Source organism: Taudactylus pleione, unplaced genomic scaffold (assembly GCF_031769625.1).
Source record: "Taudactylus pleione unplaced genomic scaffold, aTauple2 ptg000502l, whole genome shotgun sequence".
NCBI lineage: Eukaryota > Metazoa > Chordata > Amphibia > Anura > Myobatrachidae > Taudactylus > Taudactylus pleione.
This window is the reverse complement of record NW_028284904.1, coordinates 731,004-755,115: the sequence shown is the minus strand read 5'-3', so window position 1 is coordinate 755,115 and position 24,112 is coordinate 731,004. Positions and strand designations below refer to the sequence as shown.

At 46.2% G+C, this 24,112-nt stretch overlaps 1 protein-coding gene across 1 annotated transcript in view; it reads left to right on the top strand.

Annotated features, from left to right (window-relative positions):
- ZMAT4 (zinc finger matrin-type 4) overlaps window positions 1-24,112 on the top strand; it is a 577,993-nt gene that overhangs the window by 51,696 nt on the left and 502,185 nt on the right. The window lies entirely within an intron of this gene.

The window sequence follows — 24,112 nt, the reverse complement described above, 5'->3', positions numbered from 1 at the left end:
GGAATTGTCCTTGGGCCCTCCCACCCACCCTTATGTTGTATAAACAGGACATGCACACTTTAACAAACCAATCATTTCAGCGCCAGGGTCTGCCACACAACTGTGGCTGAAATGATTGGTTCGTTTGGGCCCCCACAAAACAAGCTGGCAATTAATCTGTCCCTGCACAAACTGGCTCTACGGAGGCAAGAAGTCGTCCTCATCCTCCTCATCCACAGATTCCTCACCCTCTTCAGTGTTATGTACATCCTCATCCTCACAGAGTATTAATTCGTCCCTGCTGGAACCACAGGTCCCTCTGTACGTTCTGGAGGCTGGTCTCCCTGGAAGAGTTGATCATTCATTTTATGAACATCATCTTCTCCACATTTTGTGGAAGCAACCTCCTACGCCTTTCGCTAACAAGGTTCCCGGCTGCACTAAACACTCTTTCGGAGTACACACTGGAGGGGGGGCAACTCAGGTAAAATAGAGCCAGTTTGTACAGGGACCTCCAAATTGCTTCTTTTTCCTGCCAGTACAGGTACGGACTGTCTGACATGCCTACTTGGATGCTGTCACCGATGTAATCCTTTAACAGACAGACGCACGCTTGTCGCTGCTGCTTTGAGGATTCAAGTGCGGCTACAGCCCACACAATTCACAAAGACAGAAAAAAAAAAAGAATATTTTTATTGTTTGTGGAGCACACTTTGAGGGTTACACCACCCTCTAACAGACAGACGCACGCTTGTCGCTGCTGCTTTGAGGATGCAAGTGCGGCTACAGCCCACACAATTCACAAAGACAGAAAAAAGAAGAAGAATATTTTTATTCTTTGTGTAGCACACTTTGAGGGTGTCACCACCCTTTAACAGACAGACGCACGCTTGTCGCTGCTGCTTTAAGGATGCAGGTGCGGCTACAGCCCACACATTTCACAAAGACCGAAAAAAAAAGAACAATATTTTAATTGTTTGTGTAGCACACTTTGAGGGTGTCACCACCCTTTAACAGACAGACGCACGCTTGTCGCTGCTGCTTTAAGGATGCAGGTGCGGCTACAGCCCACACAATTCACAAAGACAGAAAAAAGAAGAATATTTTTATTGTTTGTGTAGCACACTTTGAGGGTGTCACCACCCTTTAACAGACAGACGCACGCTTGTCGCTGCTGCTTTGAGGATGCAAGTGCGGCTACATCGCACACAAGTCACAAACACATAAAAAAAATAGTTTTTTATTTTTTGGAGCACTTTGAGAGTTACACCACCCTTTAACAGACAGACGCACGCTTGTCGCTGCTGCTTTAAGGATGCAGGTGCGGCTACAGCCCACACATTTCACAAAGACCGAAAAAAAGAACAATATTTTAATTGTTTGTGTAGAACACTTTGAGGGTGTCACCACCCTTTAACAGACAGACGCACGCTTGTCGCTGCTGCTTTAAGGATGCAGGTGCGGCTACAGCCCACACATTTCACAAAGACCGAAAAAAAAAGAACAATATTTTAATTGTTTGTGTAGCACACTTTGAGGGTGTCACCACCCTTTAACAGACAGACGCACGCTTGTCGCAGCTGCTTTAAGGATGCAGGTGCGGCTACAGCCCACACAATTCACAAAGACAGAAAAAAGAACAATATTTTAATTGTTTGTGTAGCACACTTTGAGGGTGTCACCACCCTTTAACAGACAGACGCACGCTTGTCGCTGCTGCTTTAAGGATGCAGGTGCGGCTACAGCCCACACAATTCACAAAGACAGAAAAAAGAAGAATATTTTTATTGTTTGTGTAGCACACTTTGAGGGTGTCACCACCCTTTAACAGACAGACGCACGCTTGTCGCTGCTGCTTTGAGGATGCAAGTGCGGCTACATCGCACACAAGTCACAAACACATTAAAAAAATAGTTTTTTATTTTTTGGAGCACTTCGTGAGTTACACCACCCTTTAACAGACAGACGCACGCTTGTCGCTGCTGCTTTAAGGATGCAGGTGCGGCTACAGCCCACACAATTCACAAAGACAGAAAAAAGAAGAAGAATATTTTTATTGTTTGTGTAGCACACTTTGAGGGTGTCACCACCCTTTAACAGACAGACGCACGCTTGTCGCTGCTGCTTTGAGGATGCAAGTGTGGCTACATCGCACACAAGTCACAAACACATTAAAAAAATTTTTTTGATTTTTTGGAGCACTTTGAGAGTTACAACACCCTTTAACAGACAGACGCACGCTTGTCGCTGCTGCTTTGAGGATGCAAGTGCGGCTACAGCCCACACAATTCACAAAGACAGAAAAAAAAAGAACAATATTTTAATTGTTTGTGTAGCACACTTTGAGGGTGTCACCACCCTTTAACAGACAGACGCACGCTTGTCGCTGCTGCTTTAAGGATGCAGGTGCGGCTACAGCCCACACATTTCACAAAGACAGAAAAAAAAAGAACAATATTTTAATTGTTTGTGTAGCACACTTTGAGGGTGTCACCACCCTTTAACAGACAGACGCACGCTTGTCGCTGCTGCTTTGAGGATGCAGGTGGAATCTAGACGGGATTTGGAACCGAGGACACACTACCTCCATCAATTGTCTAAATCCCACTGCACTAATGTCGGATACCGGACGCACGTCTAACACCAACATAGCAGTCAAGGCCTCAGTTATACGTTTTGCTTCAGGATGACTGCTGTCGTACTTCATCCTCATCGCTAGGGACTGTTGGAGGGTCAATTGTTTAGTAAAAGTAGTGATGTTCCTACTTCCTCTCTGGGATGATGAACAACTCCCAGCAGCAGCAACAGCACTAGTAGGAAGTGGTTCTTGATCTTTCCCTATTTTATTTTTATCAGAGAAAGTTTGGTCCTCCATTTATGTTATATTGATATATATACGTGCGGCTAAAGCGCACACAAACACAGAAAATATTTTTTTATTTTTGCTGGAGAGTAGTGCACTTTGTGGGTTACACCACCCTTTAAGAAATGAGCCAGCCGGCTCTTTACTTATGGGACACAGGCGCACGCTTGGCGCTGCTCCTTTGTTGATGCACGTGCAGCCACAGTGCACACAAGTCACAAACACAGAAAATATATATTTTTTTGGTTTGGAGTGTACTTTGGGGGTTACAGAACCCTTTAACGGTCAAGCCAGCCGGCCCTTTACTTATGACACAGGCGCACGCTTGGCACTACTTTGTTGATGCACGTGCGGCTACTGCGCACACAATTCACAAACACAGAAAATAATTTTTTTTTTGGTTTGGACTGGAGTGTACTTTCGGGGGTTACAGCACCCTTTAACGGTCAAGCCAGCCGGCCCTTTACTTATGACACAGGCGCACGCTTGGTACTACTTTGTTGATGCACGTGCGGCTACTGCGCACACAATTCACAAACACAGAAAATAATTTTTTTTCGGTTTGGACTGGAGTGTACTTTGGGGGTTACAGCACCCTTTAACGGTCAAGCCAGCCGGCCCTTTACTTATGACACAGGCGCACGCTTGGCACTACTTTGTTGATGCACGTGCGGCTACTGCGCACACAATTCACAAACACAGAAAATCATTTTTTTTTTGGTTTGGACTGGAGTGTACTTTCGGGGGTTACAGCACCCTTTAACGGTCAAGCCAGCCGGCCCTTTACTTATGACACAGGCGCACGCTTGGCACTACTTTGTTGATGCACGTGCGGCTACTGCGCACACAATTCACAAACACAGAAAATAAATTTTTTTTTGGTTTGGACTGGAGTGTACTTTGGGGGTTACAGCACCCTTTAACGGTCAAGCCAGCTGGCCCTTTACTTATGACACAGGCGCACGCTTGGCACTACTTTGTTGATGCACATGCGGCTACTGCGCACACAATTCACAAACACAGAAAATAATTTTTTTTTTGGTTTGGACTGGAGTGTACTTTGGGGGTTACAGCACCCTTTAACGGTCAAGCCAGCCGGCCCTTTACTTATGACACAGGCGCACGCTTGGCACTACTTTGTTGATGCACGTGCGGCTACTGCGCACACAATTCACAAACACAGAAAATAATTTTTTTTTTGGTTTGGACTGGAGTGTACTTTTGGGGGTTACAGCACCCTTAACGGTCAAGCCAGCCGGCCCTTTACTTATGACACAGGCGCTCGCTTGGCACTACTTTGTTGATGCACGTGCGGCTACTGCGCACACAATTCACAAACACAGAAAATAATTTTTTTTTGGTTTGGACTGGAGTGTACTTTCGGGGGTTACAGCACCCTTTAACGGTCAAGCCAGCCGGCCCTTTACTTATGACACAGGCGCACGCTTGGCACTACTTTGTTGATGCACGTGCGGCTACTGCGCACACAATTCACAAACACAGAAAATATATTATTTTTTTAGCACTTGGGGGAGCACCCCTGATGGACAGAGCACCCCCTGGACAACACTACAGCACCTCTTTAGGACTGGGACACTGCACAGGACTTTGGAGTGGACACAGCCCCTATGGAGAACTGACTGCACAACACAGTCCAGCCAGCCCCTATGGACTTTGAAGTAGTGGACACAGCCCCTATTAACAACAGCAGCACAGCACAACACAGCCAGCCCCTATGGACTTTGAAGTAGTGGACAACAGCAGCACTACACTACACTACACTACACAGCCCTAACTCCCACCCTCCCTCTTCACTGTCCACAGCCGAGTGAGAAAATGGCGCCGACGTGGGTACCTTATATAGGATCCAAAACCCGCGAGACTCGGAAGGCGGGAAGATGACGTTTTGCCTCGATTTCAGAATCCGAGTCAGGCGGGAAAAGTCGAGCCTGACTCGGATCGGACTCGGATCGGGGGCCTCGGGGGGGTTCGGATTTCAGAAATCCGAACCCGCTCACCCCTAATATATATATATATATATATATATATATATATCTATCTATCTCAAATCACAATTCCACTTCACAGACTGCTCTCCTTTTGCCAATTCTTCCTTAATGACACTCAGAAATAATACATAAAAAGTCATAGCGTAATCCTAGCTAAACATATAAATATCACCCACAAATAGGAATCATATTTACAATGAGTATAAAATAGCAAGGCTTATTTCAATAAATATTAGGAAGACGTCAGCCAGCTATGCTGTAATCCCAATGCGTTTCGTCCTGGCGCAGATCCGTGGTGTGACTCTGACTATCATATTGCATTCGCCTCCTACTTGCCTATTTTTGAAAAAGCCGTTCAGGGAGATTGTGAACGGTGCATTAAAATGGAGGTGTACTGTTCCGCCTTAGAGGCGTGTCATAAAGTTGACTTACATCCAAATGTAAACGAGCCCCAAAACAGCAGTGGTTGGCTTAGTAAGATCTAATTATTTATGAGAACACACTGATACATCATTATGTTCATTCAATTTGGAGCGAAAAGTCCGTTTCGGCGAAAAAGTGTCGCCGATGACGTCACTTCGCCGGGCGAAAAAGTTTGCCGTATTCCAATTTCAAATACTTTTCGCTGAGATGGAAAGTCTATGCAATGGACCCGACGAAAAAGTTTTGCCTAGGAATAGCAGGCGGAAAAAAGTGCTGAATTGGGGTTTTGGGGTGAAACGTTGCGGGAACCCCCGTGCAGGCTTAAGACAGCCCCCCAAAGATAAACTGTGTCAAAAAAAAGTTTAAAAAATACTTCAGAACACCCCAAAAAAGTACTTTCATTTTGGGGGCGAAAAAGACCAAAGTTGGGGGACACACTTAAAAACTAGCGAAATAGACTCCCGGGGGGTCCCCAAGTATGCCCCAGGTGTTTTTAAGTTTGCAGCTGCTTGCGGCAGGTGGATTTTTAAATTTTCACTTTAGCATGTTTAAAATATGCTCCCCCCCATTTTTAGGTACCCCAAATTTGATGGGACTACTTAATTTCACACAAAAAACCTGCTAAATGCTATTCTTCACTCCTTATGCAAATATGTAAAACAGCACCTATTGAGACCATTTTAAATCCCCAAATACCTTCAGCAGGCCAAATCGGGGGTATCCATAGTGATCCCCCATGTCAGTGCATCTTTTGAGGGTTGTCAGGCTGATGACCCCATTTTGGAGAGGACTTTCCGCCTGTTAAGTTTCGGCTGGTGCCGTTTTCGCCTACTTTCAAATTTAATACGGGGAATCGCAGGGACGCGCGAAAAGTTTTCGCACCCAAAACACGCGATATAGGCGAAAAGACCGGCAGTTGAAAAAGTATCGCGGGTGCGAATCAAATTGAATACGGGCCTATGCCTTATAACCAATGCAGGGAAATGACACTGATGATCCCATTTGAATGTACTGTATATACTGTATATGTATATAACAGCTACATAATGGGGGTAAGATGCAATCAGGGAGATTGCTAGGCTCTTCAGGGAGTCAGGGAGATTGCTGCTATTTCAGGGAGTCTCCCTGACAATGACTGAGAGTTGGCAAGTATGATTCGCTTACCATTTCCATGCCGCCTATTGGCTTTTTTTTAGTATTTTAATTATTCAATGCTCTGAGGGAATCTCCCGACCTTCTCTGCTCTCCAGGATAAGCTCAAACTACCAACCTCTTCTTTTCACCAGTTCCTCCAGATTCGGCATTCCCATCAAACTCACAAGACCAGACTCTCTGCTAGACCCCTCACTTTGAACAGTTTTGTCTCCTTAGCCCCTGGTCTAGCTGGAGTGGGTGACTTGCTGCTGGGCTGGATGGTGATTTGGCCAGGGGTTGACAAATATTTTATTTACATTTGCATTAAAAATAATACATGTATCTCTGGTATCTAGACCTGACCAAATCGCATAAAATATACCCCAACTACTCTCTCCTCGGGGCCTATTTAACATCAAGTTTTATCACATGCAATTTGCGTCATTTAACCACTGCCCTTTCACTAGGAGGTGGGCAGGATGTGGGAGATCTCCCTACACTTCCGGGGGTGCAGGGGGCTATCCGAAAAATCTAGGCAAGTATTTTACAGGGAGATTGTGAAAGCAGCACCTATGAGCGCGCGTTACAGTAGACGTGTACAGCTACATCTGAGAGGTGCGCCATAAAATTGACTTACAGCCAAATGTAAATGAGCCCCATAACAGATCTATTTGTTGATGAAAACACAGATACTTTTTAGAAAATGCTTGTAGCCATCATTGTGCCTTATACCCAGTCCTGGGAAATTATACTAATTATCCCCTTTTGAATGTACATATCTCTGTTTTTTTTAATATAACAGCTTCAAAATGGGGGTAAGGTGCAATCAGGGAGATTGCTGGACTCTTCAGGGAGATTATTACTATTTCAGGGAGTCTCCCTGACAGTGAGGGAGAGCTAGCAAGTATGGATGAACCGTGTGCGCACAGCCAGGATACCTATCTTCTTATAGGGATCAGTAATCCCTGGTCTACCAAGCACCAGGACGAATGACACCTGAATAACAATCTGTTAATGCTAGTTAGTTGGATTATGTTATATCATTTATTCCAGTGATTTCTAAGTGGTGTCACATTAACATTGGTCTCTCAATTACTAGGCTTGTGAATTACACAGGTTCTGTGGCTGATTAAAACCAGATGAAATGGTGACTTGGGGTTATATTTCTAAAGTGCGGGTTTTTAGAAGTGGAGATGTTGCCCATAGCAACCAATCAGATTCTACTTATTATTTATCTTGAACCCTCTAGTAGATAATAGCTAGAATCTGATTGGTTGCTATGGGCAACATCTCCACTTCTTAAAACCCTCACTTTAGTAAATATGCCCCTTGAAATCAGCCAGCAACAGAATCTGTGTAATTCATGTGTCCCGAATGATAGGGATGATCTGGCAAAGTTCAGTTGTTGGGAGTGTCAGCCCAACCCTGGCTACAGTCAGGAGTATAAAGACTTAAGCCCAACCCTGGCTACAGTCAGGAGTATAAAGACTTAAGCCCAACCCTGGCTACAGTCAGGAGTATAAAGACTTAAGCCCAACCCTGGCTACAGTCAGGAGTATAAAGACTTATATCATGGCTGTACTGTACATGAGGTAATGAATCATTATTTCTCTGTCATGAGAGATTTAATATGGTGGAGCAACATAAAACACAGCGCTGCTTAGTTATCAAAGTCCTTACGTCTTCATACCTCCCACCATGACCCTCTCCAGGAGGGACACAATGCTCTGGTCCTGGACTTCCCTGGTAAGAGGTGAGGCTGCAGCACAGTTCAAAATTCAAATAGGGGAGTCACACCAACTGTCATCTCACACGCTGCCAAACATCACTGGCTGGGACTCACTGGCAGTTGGTGTGACTCCCCTATTTGATTTTGGACTATGCTGCAGCCCCACCCCTGGAGCAGGCTTACCTACCCTTCCGATTTGGTCGGGAGCCTCCCGAATATCGGGTGCCGCTCCCGACCCCCCGGAAAGGCAGGCAAGCCTCCCGGCTGCCGCCTACCCCCCCAGACTAATAGTAAAAACCCCCGCTGGCGGGGGGCCCGATGACGTGATTCGCGCTGAATCGCGTCATCGTGGCTCCGCCCCCGCCCCCAAAACGGCATCATAGCCCGGCCACACCCCCCACGCAATGCAGGCATTCAGCTCCCTCCCGGAAGGAGGGAGCTGAATGTGGGCAAGTATGCCCTGGAGCCGCCACCAATCATAAATTACCAGGGAAGTCCAGGACCAGAGCATTGTGTCCCTCCTGGAGAGGGTCACGTTGGGAGGTATGCGTCTTGCACCATTGAGTTGGAAGTTGTAAACTTAAATCCAGCGAGCAAAGAGTTATACGCTGCAAATTAAATGCCACAGATGATTAATTCCTGCAGCTGAATGCTCAGCCCTGGTTCTTTTTTGGAAAATTTCATGTTTCCTTTCCTATTTTATCTGCTTAGTACATTAGGAAGCCACTGATGAACATGTGCCCAGCCTGTTGCGGTGTGAGTAATTGCCCTGAATGCATGTGTACAGATTACACTCACGTCACAACAAAAATAATTGGGTGGGGGGTGATAGTGTAATCAATCTGTAACATAGCCTGTGAAGATCCCCTAGAAGCCAGCTTCCAATGCCATGTCCTTATGTATATGTGTGTAGCCATAAATGGCGCAGGCTACATAGTATCGTCTTAGCTCAGGGGATCTGTAATATTTGACTAAGGCCCTGATTCAGAGCCGGACGCTCTGACAGAGCACTCGCTCTGAATCAGGGCCGTCCCTCTGAATTTTAGAGCGTCCTCCTGGCCGCTCGCATAGCTGTGGGTGACCACCCACAGCTATATTGAGCGGCCAAAAAGATGGTCGCGATGGTCAAGACCATCGTGACCATAGGGCATGCGACGAGACCCTTGTGGTAGGGTCTCGTCTGCCGCAATGCCCTGGAGTGCTTTTGGCTCTATCAGAGCCGAGAGCACTCTCACTGACATCACTTGTGATGTCAGTGGGGCCGGCCCCAGACGGTAGGCGTTCACATGGGAATGCCTCCGTCTGGGCAGCCACGCCCCCGGGACGCCCACCAAAGAGGGCGTGCTGTCACTCATCATCGACAGCACGCCCCCTTTGCAGCGAGACGCCGTCGCTATCCGGGTCTCGCGCATGCGTACTACGGAGCCGCCTCCGTCGTGCGCATGCGCACAGGGCTAACATCGACCCGCAAGCAGGTCTGAATTAGGCCCTAAGTTCCTGTAATTATCCCAAATTGTTTTTACCCCTGTTATGTGGCCGCCAACAGTAATCCCAGGCCCTGAAGCTACCAGTTCTTGGTGCCATTCTATAGCAGTGTGTGTCTGAGTTGATTACCCGCCACCTCCATAATATGCCGCCTCCCTTCTTCCTACATTCTGGGCCTTATAAGTCAATGTCTGTCTAACAGGCCTCTTTATCTTAAATACATTTGAAATGTAATCAAGATGAGTATACTTGCTATTATGGGGATTGTAGTGCACCAAGACCTTCCTAGACATGATCCGGAACTGCAGCAACGGTCATTTGAGACTGGTTTTAACCGGCTTTGAATCGTTCTGTTGCCTTTGGTGCTGCACTCCTGCACGCATACACTACTCATGACCAAGCAGTAGGAAGGCAATGGGCTGGTCTGCTGCACTGGTGTCCCCATTGCTTTTTATGCACTATAAAATACAAAATTGTACAGGAGGGCAGCAATTGCTACCAGTGGGAGAAAGTCTGATATTTATAAAGTCACTATGATTCTGCTATCATACGGTCACTATGGTTTTGTTGGCATAAAATCACTGCGGTACTGCCATAATATGATCATTATGGCCCTGTTGGTATAAAATCACTGTGGCCCTGCTAGCATACGATTACTATGGTCCTGTTGGCATAAAATCACTGTGATCCTTCTAGACTACGGTCACTGTGGTCCTGCTTGCATATGATCACAATGGCCCTACTAGCATATGGTCACTGTGGTCCTAATAGCATATGATCACTAGCATAGGGTTGCTGTAGTCCTGCTAGCAAAGGGGTCACTATGGTCCTGCTAGCACCGGGTCACTATGGTCCTGCTAGCATAGGGTCACTACCATAGGGTCACTGTGGTCCTGCTAGCTTACGGTCACTATGGTCCTGCTAGCATATGGGTCACTGTGGTCCTGCTAGCACCGGGTCACTATGGTGCTCCTAGCATATGGGTCACTGTGGTCCTGCTAGCACCGGGTCACTATGGTCCTGCTGGCATATGATCACTATGGTCCTGCTAGCATACAGAATGGTCACTGTGGTCCTGCTAGCATATGATCAATAGGGTCCTGCTAGCATATGGTTACTATGGTCCTGCTAGCATATGGTTACTATGGTCCTGCTAGCATAGGGTCACTATGGTCCTGCTAGCGTAGGGTCACTCTGGTACTGCTAGCATATGATCACTATGGTCCTGCTAGCATAGTGTCACTATGATCCTGCTAGCGTATGATCACTATTGTCCTGCTAGCATATGGGTCACTGTGGTCCTGCTAGCACTGGGTCACTATGGTCCTGCTAGTATATGATCACTATGGTCCTGCTAGCATACAGAATGGTCACTGTGGTCCTGCTACCATAGGGTCACTATGGTATTGCTAGCATATGATCACTACCATAGGGTCACTGTGGTCCTGCTAGCATACAGTCACTATGGTCCTGCTAGCATTGGGTCACACTGGTACTGCTAGCATATGATCACTATGGTCCTGCTAGCATATGATCACTATGGTCCTGCTAGCATATGATCACTATGGTCCTGCTAGCATATGATCGCTATGGTCCTGCTAGCATAGGGTCACTATGGTCCTGCTAGCATAGGGTCACTATGGTCCTGCTAGCGTAGGGTCACTGTGGTCCTGCTAGCATATGGTCACTATGGTCCTGCTAGCATTGGGTCACTCTGGTACTGCTAGCATATGATCACTGTAGTACTGCTAGCATATGGGTCACTGTGGTCCTGCTAGCACCGGGTCACTATGGTGCTCCTAGCATATGGGTCACTGTGGTCCTGCTAGCATCGGGTCACTATGGTCCTGCTGGCATATGATCACTACGGTCCTGCTAGCATACAGAATTGTCACTGTGGTCCTGCTAGCATATGATCAATAGGGTCCTGCTAGCATATGATCACTGTGGTCCTACTAACATATGGTTACTATGGTCCTGCTAGCATATGGTTACTATGATCCTGCCAGCATAGGGTCACTATGGTCCTGCTAGCATAGGGTCACTCTGGTACTGCTAGCATATGATCACTATGGTCCTGCTAGCATAGGGTCACTATGGTCCTGCTAGCGTATGATCACTATTGTCCTGCTAGCATATGGGTCACTGTGGTCCTGCTAGCACTGGGTCACCATGGTCCTGCTAGCATTGGGTCACCATGGTCCTGCTAGCATATGATCACTATGGTCCTGCTAGCATACAGAATGGTTACTGTGGTCCTGCTAGCATATGATCAATAGGGTCCTGCTAGCATATGATCACTGTGGTCCTGCTAGCATATGGTTACTATGGTCCTGCTAGCATATGGTTACTATGGACCTGCTAGCATAGGGTCACTATGGGACTGCTAGCATTTGGTCACTATGGTGCTGCTACCATATAGGCACTGTAGTCCTGCTAGCATATGGTTACTATGGTCCTGCTAGCATATGGTTACTATGGTCCTGCTAGCATATGGTTACTATGGTCCTGCTACCGTATGGTCACTGTGGCCCAGCTAGTGGTAAATTACTCCAGAGCCTTTATAGAAGTTTTCTCTTTGAAGCCTTTTTTTCCCCCATCATTTTTTTTTCCATTGATTTGCAATATACGGGAGAAGTTACTTTCCATGTCGCAGCTTGTCCTGCTTTTTCATGTTTTCTGCGCAATGTTTTGTCACTTTAATCTGAGGAATAAGAAAAGCTGTCAGAAGTAGTAATGCGGCCAGGTCTGCTGATAAATTGCCTTCAGACTTACGTGATGAAAAAATCTTAAACACAATTGCCAGCATTACTAAAAAATCAGGACATATTAGGCTACACCTCCGATCTGCCCCATTCAGGTCTAGCACACTCCAGTCTGGCCTATCACACCCATTTAGGGAGAGGTCATGCAGCACTTGGATTCCAAATAAAATAAAACCCAGACTGTCCAAGGAACAGATATGTCCAGAAACTTTTATTTGTAAATGAAGTGTTCTCAGAGAAGTGAGTTATACATGAAGTGCTCACACACATTATTTAGGGGCTTATGTACATCAGTGGACTCGTCATCAGTGGGAATGTGTATTGTTCTTCTAACACAAATGCACTGTACAGTACTGTATAATAGTGTAGCATATTTCTACCTACAGTGCATACAACACATACTGTACCTACAGATGTGTCCTTGCTCATCTAGCCTCAATACGCCATGCAGCGCGATATGCCGGGCGTAAGTGACCCGCCAGCTCCTGTGCAACTCTGCTAGAGCCATGCTGATTCATTAGACACGCTACACTTGTCTATCTGTGTTCAACTGAGTCTGTAAAAGGAACTTGGCACAGAGAGATGTGGCCGCTGCATTTTAGCACTTCGTACGCTGAATCAGAGTCCCAGATACTTTTAGAAAATGCTTTTAGAGTGATATGCGGCGCTTAATTTACTATGTGGCGTTTTTCGAAGCCGACACGTCATCAGCACTTTTGCCCCTTGAATTTAAGGGACTTTTATTATATGCAATAAACAAAATTCAGGTGTGCTTTGTATTGAATATACAGTAAGTGCCCAATTAAATGCAGTGTTCGGAACTCGTTAAAAGCGTGGTGTCATCGAAAAGCGACGCATAGTCCATCTCTGCATCAACCAGACGGGTTGGGTATATGAGACCGGCAGTCGGGATGCCGGCTGTCAAAAGACCGGCAGCGGCATCTCGATGCTCAGAATCCCGACAGGGGCTCCGTAAGTATTCTAACCCTACCCTCTTCTCCCCCTAACCCTCCCTTCCGGCGGAATCGGTATGATTTACCTCCGGACCCATGCCCGGCGGTTCAAATCCCGTCAGCGGCAGCCCGACAAGGATAAAAATCCAGATCGCCCCCAGGTAAGTATTCACTACTCAATTCTACCCCCTAACCCTAACCCTCCCTTAGTGGTGCCTAACCCTAATCCCCCCTCTCAGTGCCTAAACCTAACCACCCCTTCCCCGTGCCTAACCCTAAGTCCCCCCCGGGAACCCTAAACCTAACCCTCCCCCCCTGCGGCTATCCACGCTCGGCGCCCCTTCGATCGGGATGCCGGGCGCCCGTCTCCCGGCGTCGGTAAAATGACAGGCGTCTAGATTTAAACGCCTATCATTTAACCCTCGCCGGGATTAAGCAGTCGGGAAGCCGGCTGTCGGGATTAGGTCTGCCAGCTTCCCGACTGCATACCCTTCCGGCATCCTAGCCTTAATCCTCCCTACCCCGCACCCAAACCCAACTCTTCCCCCTTAGTACCTAAACCTAACCCTCCCCACTTTGTACGTAACCCCCTCTCCCCCCTTGGTGCCTAACCCTAACCCTCCTCAGTCCGCAGCCTAACCCCAACCTCCCTAACCTACATTCATCATTTACACCCTTCATTTTTTATATATTTATATTATAGCAGCAATCTTGTATCAATTATTCCAAACAAAAAATGTAGTTTCATGTCCTAACCCTAACCCCCCCTCCTTCTTACCGTGGTGCTTAAATGAGGCTTAATTGAACAGTTTGAATTAATTAATAGTGCATACACACGGTCAGATTTTTCTTCAGATCTGAACGATAACGATTTTAAAAAGCGTTCATATCTGAAAGAAAAATCTGACATGTGTGCACCAATGAACGATGAATGATACGCGTTCCCGTTTGTCAGATAACGATATCTGACATCTGATGTGTTTGCAGTCAGTTTTATACGATTTCCATTCATTTTAATATAGGCTGAAATCGTTCAATCATCCAATTGTTCAGTCGTTCAATCGTTCATCTGACAAAAGCTGCCCATCCACTAGAAGATAGGCAGAAGACTGCACGATTATAGACATTGTAATCGTGCAGTTGTTTGTCAGTCTGTGATGAGCCTGCAGTGAACGAGCAGTCGTAGGAACATCAATCATCTGCTAACATGTTGACCAGCTTGTTTGCACGATGATTGATGGTCTAAAACGACCAGCGGGAGCGCGCATCGCTGGTCGTTTTAGTGAACGATCTTCAAAGATTAATGAAAGATAATGACGTTATCGTTTAATCGCTCAATTTAATCGCCTAGTGGATGGGCACCTATATCTGACCGTATGTAAGCACCTTAAGAGAGTGGTCATAGGAGGAAGTAAGTTTTAATTGACATTTTTACTGTTTCCACCACTTCTTCAGGTTTATTCACAAAGCTTGTCACAACTGATTTTATGGGAGGGTTTCCAAAGACCATGAATGGGGCGTGCCTTAAATATACTGTGGGTAAGGCATGAGCATATATGCACGTAAAAAGACATACTGCTCTACAGTCTGCTCTTTTCGCACGTGTCCCTTAAACTCTGTTTTTTCAATATTGATTGACAGTCTAATGTCACTGTCCTTGTGGTCGGTTGGTAAAGTATATACAGTATGACGCACTGTACAGCAACTGACCAGTGGACTAGTTTAAGAAATCCCTCTTCCTTAAGTATCAACAAGATGCAGACCGTATTCTGGGAATTGCATTCAGTATGTAAGTCAATGAAAGCTGAGTGTCACAGCTACAGACTCTTGAGACTCCTGAGGAGAAACAGGCTTAACAGGTGGTACAAACTGAGGGGGTTTAAGGAATGACCGTCTCATGAAATAGCACCGGAACGCAATGTTAAAAGTAAACAAGATTTATTCAAAGACAAGACTGTGCTGAAAAGTTCTAGATACTTAAGCATAAAGTCTCCATAAAGCAAAGTTCAGATTATCACAGCAAGCAGGTGTCAGGATAGCCACGCAAGAACTAAAGTTCATATAGCACAAAGTTCATATCATACCAACTAACAGGTGCGGAGTTAAACTCCGTGAGGTGACGAAGATCCGATATGGTGGTGAGCCCCAAGACGTGACAAAGATCCAGTATGAAGTGGTGCAGGGTTGAGCCCTGAGATGTAACTGAAAATCCAGTATGGAGCAGTGCGGGGTTGAGCCCCGGGACGTGACTGAAATCTGGTATGGAGTTGAGCCCCAAGGTGCAAAGGAGATCTGGTATGAGGAGGTGCTGGGGTTGAGCCCCAAAACGTGATGGAGGTCTGGTGTGGAAAGGTGCAGGGTTGAGCCCTGAAGTGCAGTGAAGATCCGTTATGGGGTTGTGCCCCAAGACGCGACGGAGGTCCGGAGTGAAGAGGTGCAGGGTTGAGCCCTGAGATGAGGCAGAGGTTCGGAGTGAAGAGGTACAGGGTTGAGCCCTGAGATGAGGCAGAGGTCCGGAGTGAAGAGGTGCAGGGTTGAGCCCTGAGATGAGGCAGAGGTCCGGAGTGAAGAGGTACAGGGTTGAGCCCTGAGATGAGGCAGAGGTCCGGAGTGAAGAGGTGCAGGGTTGAGCCCTGAGATGAGGCAGAGGTCCGGAGTGAAGAGGTGCAGGGTTGAGCCCTGAGATGAGGCAGAGGTCCGGAGTGAATAAACTTTTATGATGCAGTTGACAACTGTTAGTTGAAGATAAACATGAAACAACCATGAAACGGCAGCAAACCTAGGCTAGTAGTACAGCGGAGACTACCAGCAGAGTTAGGTTTAGTATTGCAGCAGAGAGTTCAGTAGCAGCGCTGGGATCTGTAGCGCTGTCAAGCATCTGTAGGAAACCGGACAAAGAGAGTCCACAGCATATATCAAGTACAGCGAGGATCTGGCAGGAGTCCAAGGAAGAACCTGAAGGTAACGTTGCACAGACAACAATGCTCAGTTAGTAACAGACTTTTATACCAGATGCGTGAAATCCATTGGAAGTGTTAAAGCATGTGACCCAGACAGAACAGGTTTAGAAAACCAAGTAATCACAGACCCCAGCAAGCAGACGACGCCCAAGGAATAGAGGATCACTTTAACTCTCTGTATACTCCATGCAATACACGCCAGCAGCTCGGAAGGATACTCCAGCGACCACAACGGAACCTTGGCAAGTGTAGTTTATCTTTAAACAGGGTTACAGTTCGGGTTCTGACACTGAGAAGTTGGTTAGCTGCTGTAACAAGGCATTAAAACATGAGAGCGTCAGTTTATTATTATGAGTTATGTATATAGCGCTTACATACTATCAGAGGTGGCTCCAGAGATGGGGCTGGAGCACAGTCCGAAATTCAAATAGGGGAGCCACACCAACTACCTGTGAATTCTGGGCCTGATTCAGACCCAGTCGCAAGCGCTGAGCGCACGCAACCGGGTCGATGGTGGCCCAGAGCACATGTGCATGACGGAGCTGGCTCCGTCGTGCGCATGCGCGAGACCCGGATAGCGACGGGCAATCCGTCGCTCTGGGTCTCGCACCATAGGGGGCGTGCTGTTGATGTTGAGTGACAGCATGCCCCCTTTGGTGGCTGAGGGGTGGCTGCCCAGACGGAGGTGTTCCCATGAGAACGCCTACCGTCTGGGGGCGGCCCCACTGACATCACAAGTGATGTCAGTGGGAGAGCTTTCGGCTCAAGGGTCTCGTCGCAAGCCCGATGGTCGCGATGGTGGCAACCCACAGCAATGCGAGCAGCGAGGAGGCCGCTCCATTAAAAAAAAAAGACGCCCTGATTCAGAGTGAGCGCTCTGTCAGAGCGTCCGGCTCTGAATCAGGGCCACTGGCCAATGATGTTTGGTAGCGTTTGGAAGGGCAGTTGGTGTCGCTCTCCTATTTGAATTTTGGACTGTGCTGCAGCCCCAACTCTAGAGCCGTCACTGCCTATTCAGCCGTTCAGCTCTTTACATAGAATATTTCAGTCATTCACATCCGTCCCTGCCCCAGTGGAGCTTACAATCTATGGCCCTGATTCAGAGCCGGACGCTCTGACCAGAGCGCTCGCTCTGAATCAGGGCCCACCTCCATTAAAATAGAGCGTCCTCCTGGACGCTCGTAGAGCTGTGGGTCACCACCCACAGCATATACGAGCGTCCAACAAGATGATCGCGATGGTCTTGACCATCGCGACCATCGGACTTGTGAGTGAAACCCTGTGGTCGGGTTTCACAACCGCAAGGCCAGGAGTGATTTTGGCTCTATCAGAGCCAAAATCACTCCCACTGACATCACTAGTGATGTCAGTGGGGCCGACTTCAGACGGTAGGCGTTCCCATAGGAACGCCTCCGTCTGGCAGGCACGCCCCCGGAACGCCCACCAAAGGGGGCGTGCTGTCAATCAACATCGACAGCACGCCCCCTTTGGTGCGAGACCCGGAGCGATGGAAAGTCCTTCGCTCGCTGGGTCTCGCACATGCGCACGACGGAGCTCCCTCCGTTGTGCGCATGCGCAGTGGGGACCATCGACCCACTTGCGAGCGTACTGCCGCTCGCGAGTGGGTCTGAATGACCCCCTATATTCCCTACCACATGGATACAAACACCCAGGGGAAACCCAAACAAACATAACAGGAACATAACATACAAACTCCACACAGATTGAGCCCTGGTTGGAGTTGAACCCATGTCCACAGTCCTGGGAGACAGCAATGCTAATTGCTGCATCACCATGCCGTTTAATATATAATATTATTATTAGTAGTATATGATATTTCTTAAGGCTATTGCAATGTATATCTTCAGTAATAATGTAATACCCTGAGAGGTATTGCCAAGGTTTTATATGATGTTTCCACTCATACCAGATCTGGATGATTCTTTTGGTTCTTCTTGCTATAGCAGAGAGGTAAAGAGGATCATACAGGCATAGTACTAGCTCAAAAACAGAACGATACAGTGTATCCTTAATTATATTTGTCTTTATTCAAATTCAACAGAACTTTTCAATAACAATTGTTTCGAATGATACACACTTTGCACAAAAGAAATATTTATTAAACAGGAATGTTTCTTTGGCTGTACTGTAAGGTTAAAGGTTAGTAACAATATACATGCTCAACAAGATATCAATCCCCAACAAAATACTGTCACTATGTTAAGCATCAGCAATACATAAATTTCAATACAGTTTTAAATTATATGCATATAACCTGACCAAGCCTCTTTCTGTTGGTGCACATTTGAAGAAAACAATGGCCCTCATTCAGACCCACTCGCAAGCGGGCGCACGTACGTTAGGCGTACGTACAAAAATATTTAAATTCAATGGCTCGCTCGTATTTTCGTTCGCATCTAAAATTCCTCCCTAAACTCTGACGACCCCTCCTCTAACTAACGAGCGTACGAAATAGCGAGCGTACATCCCCGAAATGGCTTGAAAGGAACGCACGCACAAGTATAAACAGGAAGTGGCCTTGTCAGATGTCGATTACCTGCTCCTTTATTCTGCCTACCTCCCTCAATCGTATCATGCCAATCAATGTATCAATTAGCTTAATTGTTTGTTTTTTTTCAACACAATGCAAGAAACTTTACTCTTGTCCGTGTTTGTGTTTACCCGCAGAATACGTACGGATGAAACATTCGCTTTTATTGTTCAAAAAACATGTGAACCACAATTAAACAATTGTTCTATTGCTGTGGATCCCCGCATATTTTCCGGGGTTCATTTCTTTATTTAAATTTGCTTACGCATGTCACTGCATCAAGCCTATCATAACTCTCCAGAGATTTCTGGCCCTGTCGAACACATGACTCATACACTAACCAATAAAATTGCTCCTGTTAATTTCCAAAATACATTAGCCAATCAGAAATTTTTTACACACTTTATCAAAAATGATTTTTAAGAAAAACACCATTGCCATCATGAGAGCCTCCGCATTCACCAGGCGCGAGCTGCTGGTGCTTACGGAGGTCATGGATCGCCGGATCACCAGCCAACCTCAACCCATGACCAACCGGCAGAAGCGCTCCGCGTATGCGGAGGCACGGTCCCGCCTGCGGTCCTTCGGCTCCCGCCGCAACATCGGGCAGCTGGAGCGCAGGTGGTCCGACCTGCAACGGCGAACGCCCCGCTTGCTGGCATGCTTTCGCATGCAGATCCTGGAAAGTAAGTGTTATGTATTGTGGTTTTAATGTTTGTGTTTGTGGGGCAAACTGCGTGTGCATGTTTTCCTGTCTGTCCTATTTATTATTTGTACTCATATCTGTGTGTGCATGTTTTCCTGTCTGTCCTATTTATTATTTGTACTCATATCTGCGTGTGCATGTTTTCCTGTCTGTCCTATTTATTATTTGTACTCATATCTGCGTGTGCATGTTTTCCTGTCTGTCCTATTTATTATTTGTACTCATATCTGCGTGTGCATGTTTTCCTGTCTGTCCTATTTATTATTTGTACTCATATCTGCGTGTGCATGTTTTCCTGTCTGTCCTATTTATTATTTGTACTCATCTGCGTGTGCATGTTTTCCCTCTATTTCTGATTTATTAATTCTACTCCTATTTGGCTTATTTTTTGGGTTGTTTTTTTTTTTTAGTTTTGGTCCCCGGATTTGTCCATAAACTAACCGCAATTTCTTTGACATATTTTAGGGGGACAGCCAAGACTCCGCCGTCACCGTCCGTCCAGACGGCGTTCCCGGCCACTATCCCCAACCCCCAGCCAACACTCCACCCCAAATCTTTCCCCTATTCCCCACTCCTCCCCATCCTTCCCAGACCCTCTCCCGGAAATGTCGGGCCTCCTTCCCCTCCGTCCCACTTCCCCCTCTCCTCCACCCACCCCTCTTCCAATTACCCCCTCCCCGGAGTCCATCATAACTCCTCCCCATTCTTTGGGGAATGACGGATCCTCCGAGGAGGATCATGGAGGCATTTCCGGAGCTCCCGTTTTGGCTCCCGGTATGTTTTTATTTTGTTTTTTTTAAAGCACAAACTGTTTGTATGTAATCATGTGTCGTGCCTTTCTTCGTGTTTTTGTGGCTTGACTTTTGGTGATTTTGCAGTTTGCCTTTACCTCTTCCTGGTGATTTCAACATACACATATCACACCTGTGGGAATTTGTACATAGGCCTTGTATTTTTGGCAGCACCCCCTTTTTTTTTTTTTTTAGGTTTAGTAGTGATTTGGTTGTGTTTTTGTTTTTTTAATGTGGATTCCCTATTGTTGTATTAACCCACACACTTTTCTCACCCACAGAGGAACAGAGGCGTCGGCAAGAGGTGGCGGATTGTGTTGGCCAGATGCGGCAACATGTAATCGGCATTCTGGTGGCCCTCGACCGGCTGTCTGGCCTCCTTCGCCAGTAGTTTTTTTTTTTTGTTAACGTTTCTAAATAAATTTATTCAGACAAATATACGTTCTGGCTCATTTTTTAAATCCAAAACCAAGATAGTTTAGCATGACATAAGTAGACTGTTCCTGCAAGGATTTCCCTTTTTTAAAAGTTAGATTGTGTTTTGTCTTTGTATGTCAAACAGACACAAGAAACACATAACAGTAACAATGTCATTTCCCTTTTTGGGTGTAGTGTCAATTACATATTTCTACATTTTACAGGTTCCTAGTTGGTGCGCAAGCTGCTTAGGCCAATCTTACAAATCCCAAGGTTGGGCCAGGCTTCCTTTTGGTGTGGGTTGGGAAGCTGAAAACATATTTCAGTTTAGCTCAACTGGCGTCAGTACTGGATTACCCCTTAGTCAAATGTCACTTGTGTTAACCTGGTTACACTTGCTGTTAACGTCCCAAAAAAGGAAGACCATTTCACTCTCCAAACAGTTATTCACAACATAACAGAGAAAACAAAGTGGTCACTCCCAAAAAAAGAACACAGTGATAAATTCAAATACAACACATACCAAGAAATAATTAAATAAAAACAAAAAATCAAGAACTGGTTGACGAAGGACCATGCCAACATGATTCCACAAACATGGCTTTGCAATATGGGTTCCAGAATATATGCCCTAAAGGACCAGATCCAGGTTTGGTAAGGGTAGCAGGAAGTAGTGAGCGTTGGAGTGCCAAAGATTATGTGAACAAACAGAAGATGGTGAGAAAAAAAACACAAAATTAGATGTTCGCAAACAAACACAAACACATTAGGTATAAACACTGTAGTTTTGTTACAACTTACCTAAAAAATCTGGCCACCACATCATCGCGTATGGCCCCCCCACATACTGACCTCCGACCAACCTCGGGGGGGCCATCCTCAGGTAAGGCATCCTCTGGCTGCATTGGGACACCACTCCTTATGGCAATGTTGTGAAATATCCCACACAGGACCACAATTTTAGACACCATATCCGGCACATACATGAGCTCGCCACCAGAGCGGTGGAGGCATCTGAATCGGCCTTTTAAAAGGCCGATACAGCACTCCACCACTTGCCTGGTGGCTGTAAGTGCGGAATTATACGCACTTTGTGGCCCTGGTGTGGGAGCCAAATAAGGAGTGAGCAGCCAGGACATGCAAGGGTATCCACTGTCTCCTGTGAAAAAAAATAGACAACATCAGGAACACTGTGTATCAAGCTTAACATTGTTATGTACTAAAGGTCTCCACTTACCCAGAAGCCACGCATCACCAGCTTGTAGGTTGGTTAATTTCTGCCATATCCCTGATTGCCGGATGACGAAGGAGTCATGAGCACTTCCTGGTAATTTAGCATTCAGGGACAGGATCTGGAGGGAGGCATCACATACCACCATTACATTCAGGGAGTGATAGTGTTTACGGTTTCTAAATATTGCCTCCAGCCGTGCTGGAGGCTGAAGTGGTATGTGAGTACCATCCACAACCCCTATGATGTGTGGGAAGCCAGCTATTTGGTAAAAATTGGCCTTGGCCACACTAAGGGCACCCATATCCAAAGGCATTTTAATAAAATGATGGAGGTGCTTGAAAAGTGCCTCCATCACTGCCCTCAGGATCCGGGAAAAGGAGGATTGGGAGATGCCCGCCACTATTCCCACCGTTGTTTGAAACGATCCTGAGGCACAGAAATGTAACACCGCCATAAATTGCGTCAGTGGTGGTATTGCTGTTGGACTGTCAATTTGCCGCTCAAGATCACTTTCTATTAATGAGAGAGTGTCTATGATGATTTTGGGAGGTAGACGGTAGCGTCTTAAAACCTCATCATCGGGCATTCCAAAAAGGGTGACACGTGTTCGAAATATCTGGGGCCTTGCATGCCTACGATGCCTACGCCTGGGACGAGTTTGAGGTTGGTCGTCTTCCGGGAGCAGGGCCAGAACAATTCGCCCCAGATCTACCTGAAATTCAAAGTTTACAATGTAAGGCTTTTGAGCCACCCCAAAAGTAACATAAAACAACTTAGCTTTATGATACCATCCATAGCTGCTTACATGCCGGGGTATTGTCATGATACGTATAAACTGTAAAAAAGCCAAAAATGAGACATCAAAAATTTAGAGGGTGATTTTTTGTTTGTCAAATTGGTGCAAGCCAACACATAAAATAGGCGAAACACACATTTGGCCATCGATGAAAACGACATTGCACACCGTACGTCAAATAGGGGTCAAATGGACCCCAAAAATGGAAAAGGGAAAAGCAAAACTGGTTTACATGATGAATAAGCCTCGAAAAATGCGTTAATTAGTTCGCAAATGCAAGTCACTACACCAACAGTCAAAAATGCGTTAATTAGTTCGCAAATGCAAGTCACTACACCAACAGTCAAAAATGCGTTAATTAGTTCGCAAATGCAAGTCACTACACCAACAGTCAAAAATGCGTTAATTAGTTCGCAAATGCAAGAAAAAAAATGGACTTACCCAACTCGAATATATAAGATTTCCAACAAAAAGGTCTTTGGGTCCGAAAGCCAAAACAAACTAAAATAGATGAAATTAGTGTAAAAAAAAATATATAAAACCAAAAACCAGAAGTAGACACCAATTGGCCACAAATTAGACTGCACAAAACTTACCAAATCAGGAAACGATGGAAAAAAATAAACCAAAAAAATGCGAACGGAAAACCAAAACAACTGTAGCAAAACAAAAAAAAATCAAACTCCGCCAAATCCTCCAACCGCAAACAACCAAATCCAACCAACTTAACCGCCAACAATCCAACAACGCAACCTCGACTCCAAACACCAAGCCATAAATAGTGTTTATTTTCCCGCACAAATTAAGGATGAATCATAGGGACGCACAATCAATGATGCGGCCGCAAACTAAGGACGCATGTATAAATACGTCACGAAATCACATTTAATTTCTGGTTGATTTCATTCTGGAAGCAGAGACATGGCTTCAGACCAGGGAAACAATGGCCAAAAATCCGGCGGTAAGGCCTTCATGCATTTTGTCTCAATGATTCTTTTAAAACATAATATTGTGCAAGTTGTGAAGTGGCTAAATCTGCATATTTACCCAAATAGGTGAGGAGGATGACATGGAAGAGACTGCTGGCCCCAGTCAACCCGCCAAAGCTGCCAAAAAAAAAAGGCAGCCACATTTCACAAGCAAGGAGATGGAGGTTTTGATCCAGAAGTGCGTTGACATCCTGCCCCAGGCAGCCAGGAATATGAGCCAAAGCCAGAAGTGGAGAATGTGGGAGGAGGTCGCCGTTGCTGTCAATAGGGTGGGTGATTATGTCCGTCTAGCCCGGGATGTCAAACGGCGGTAAGTAAACACTTTCCC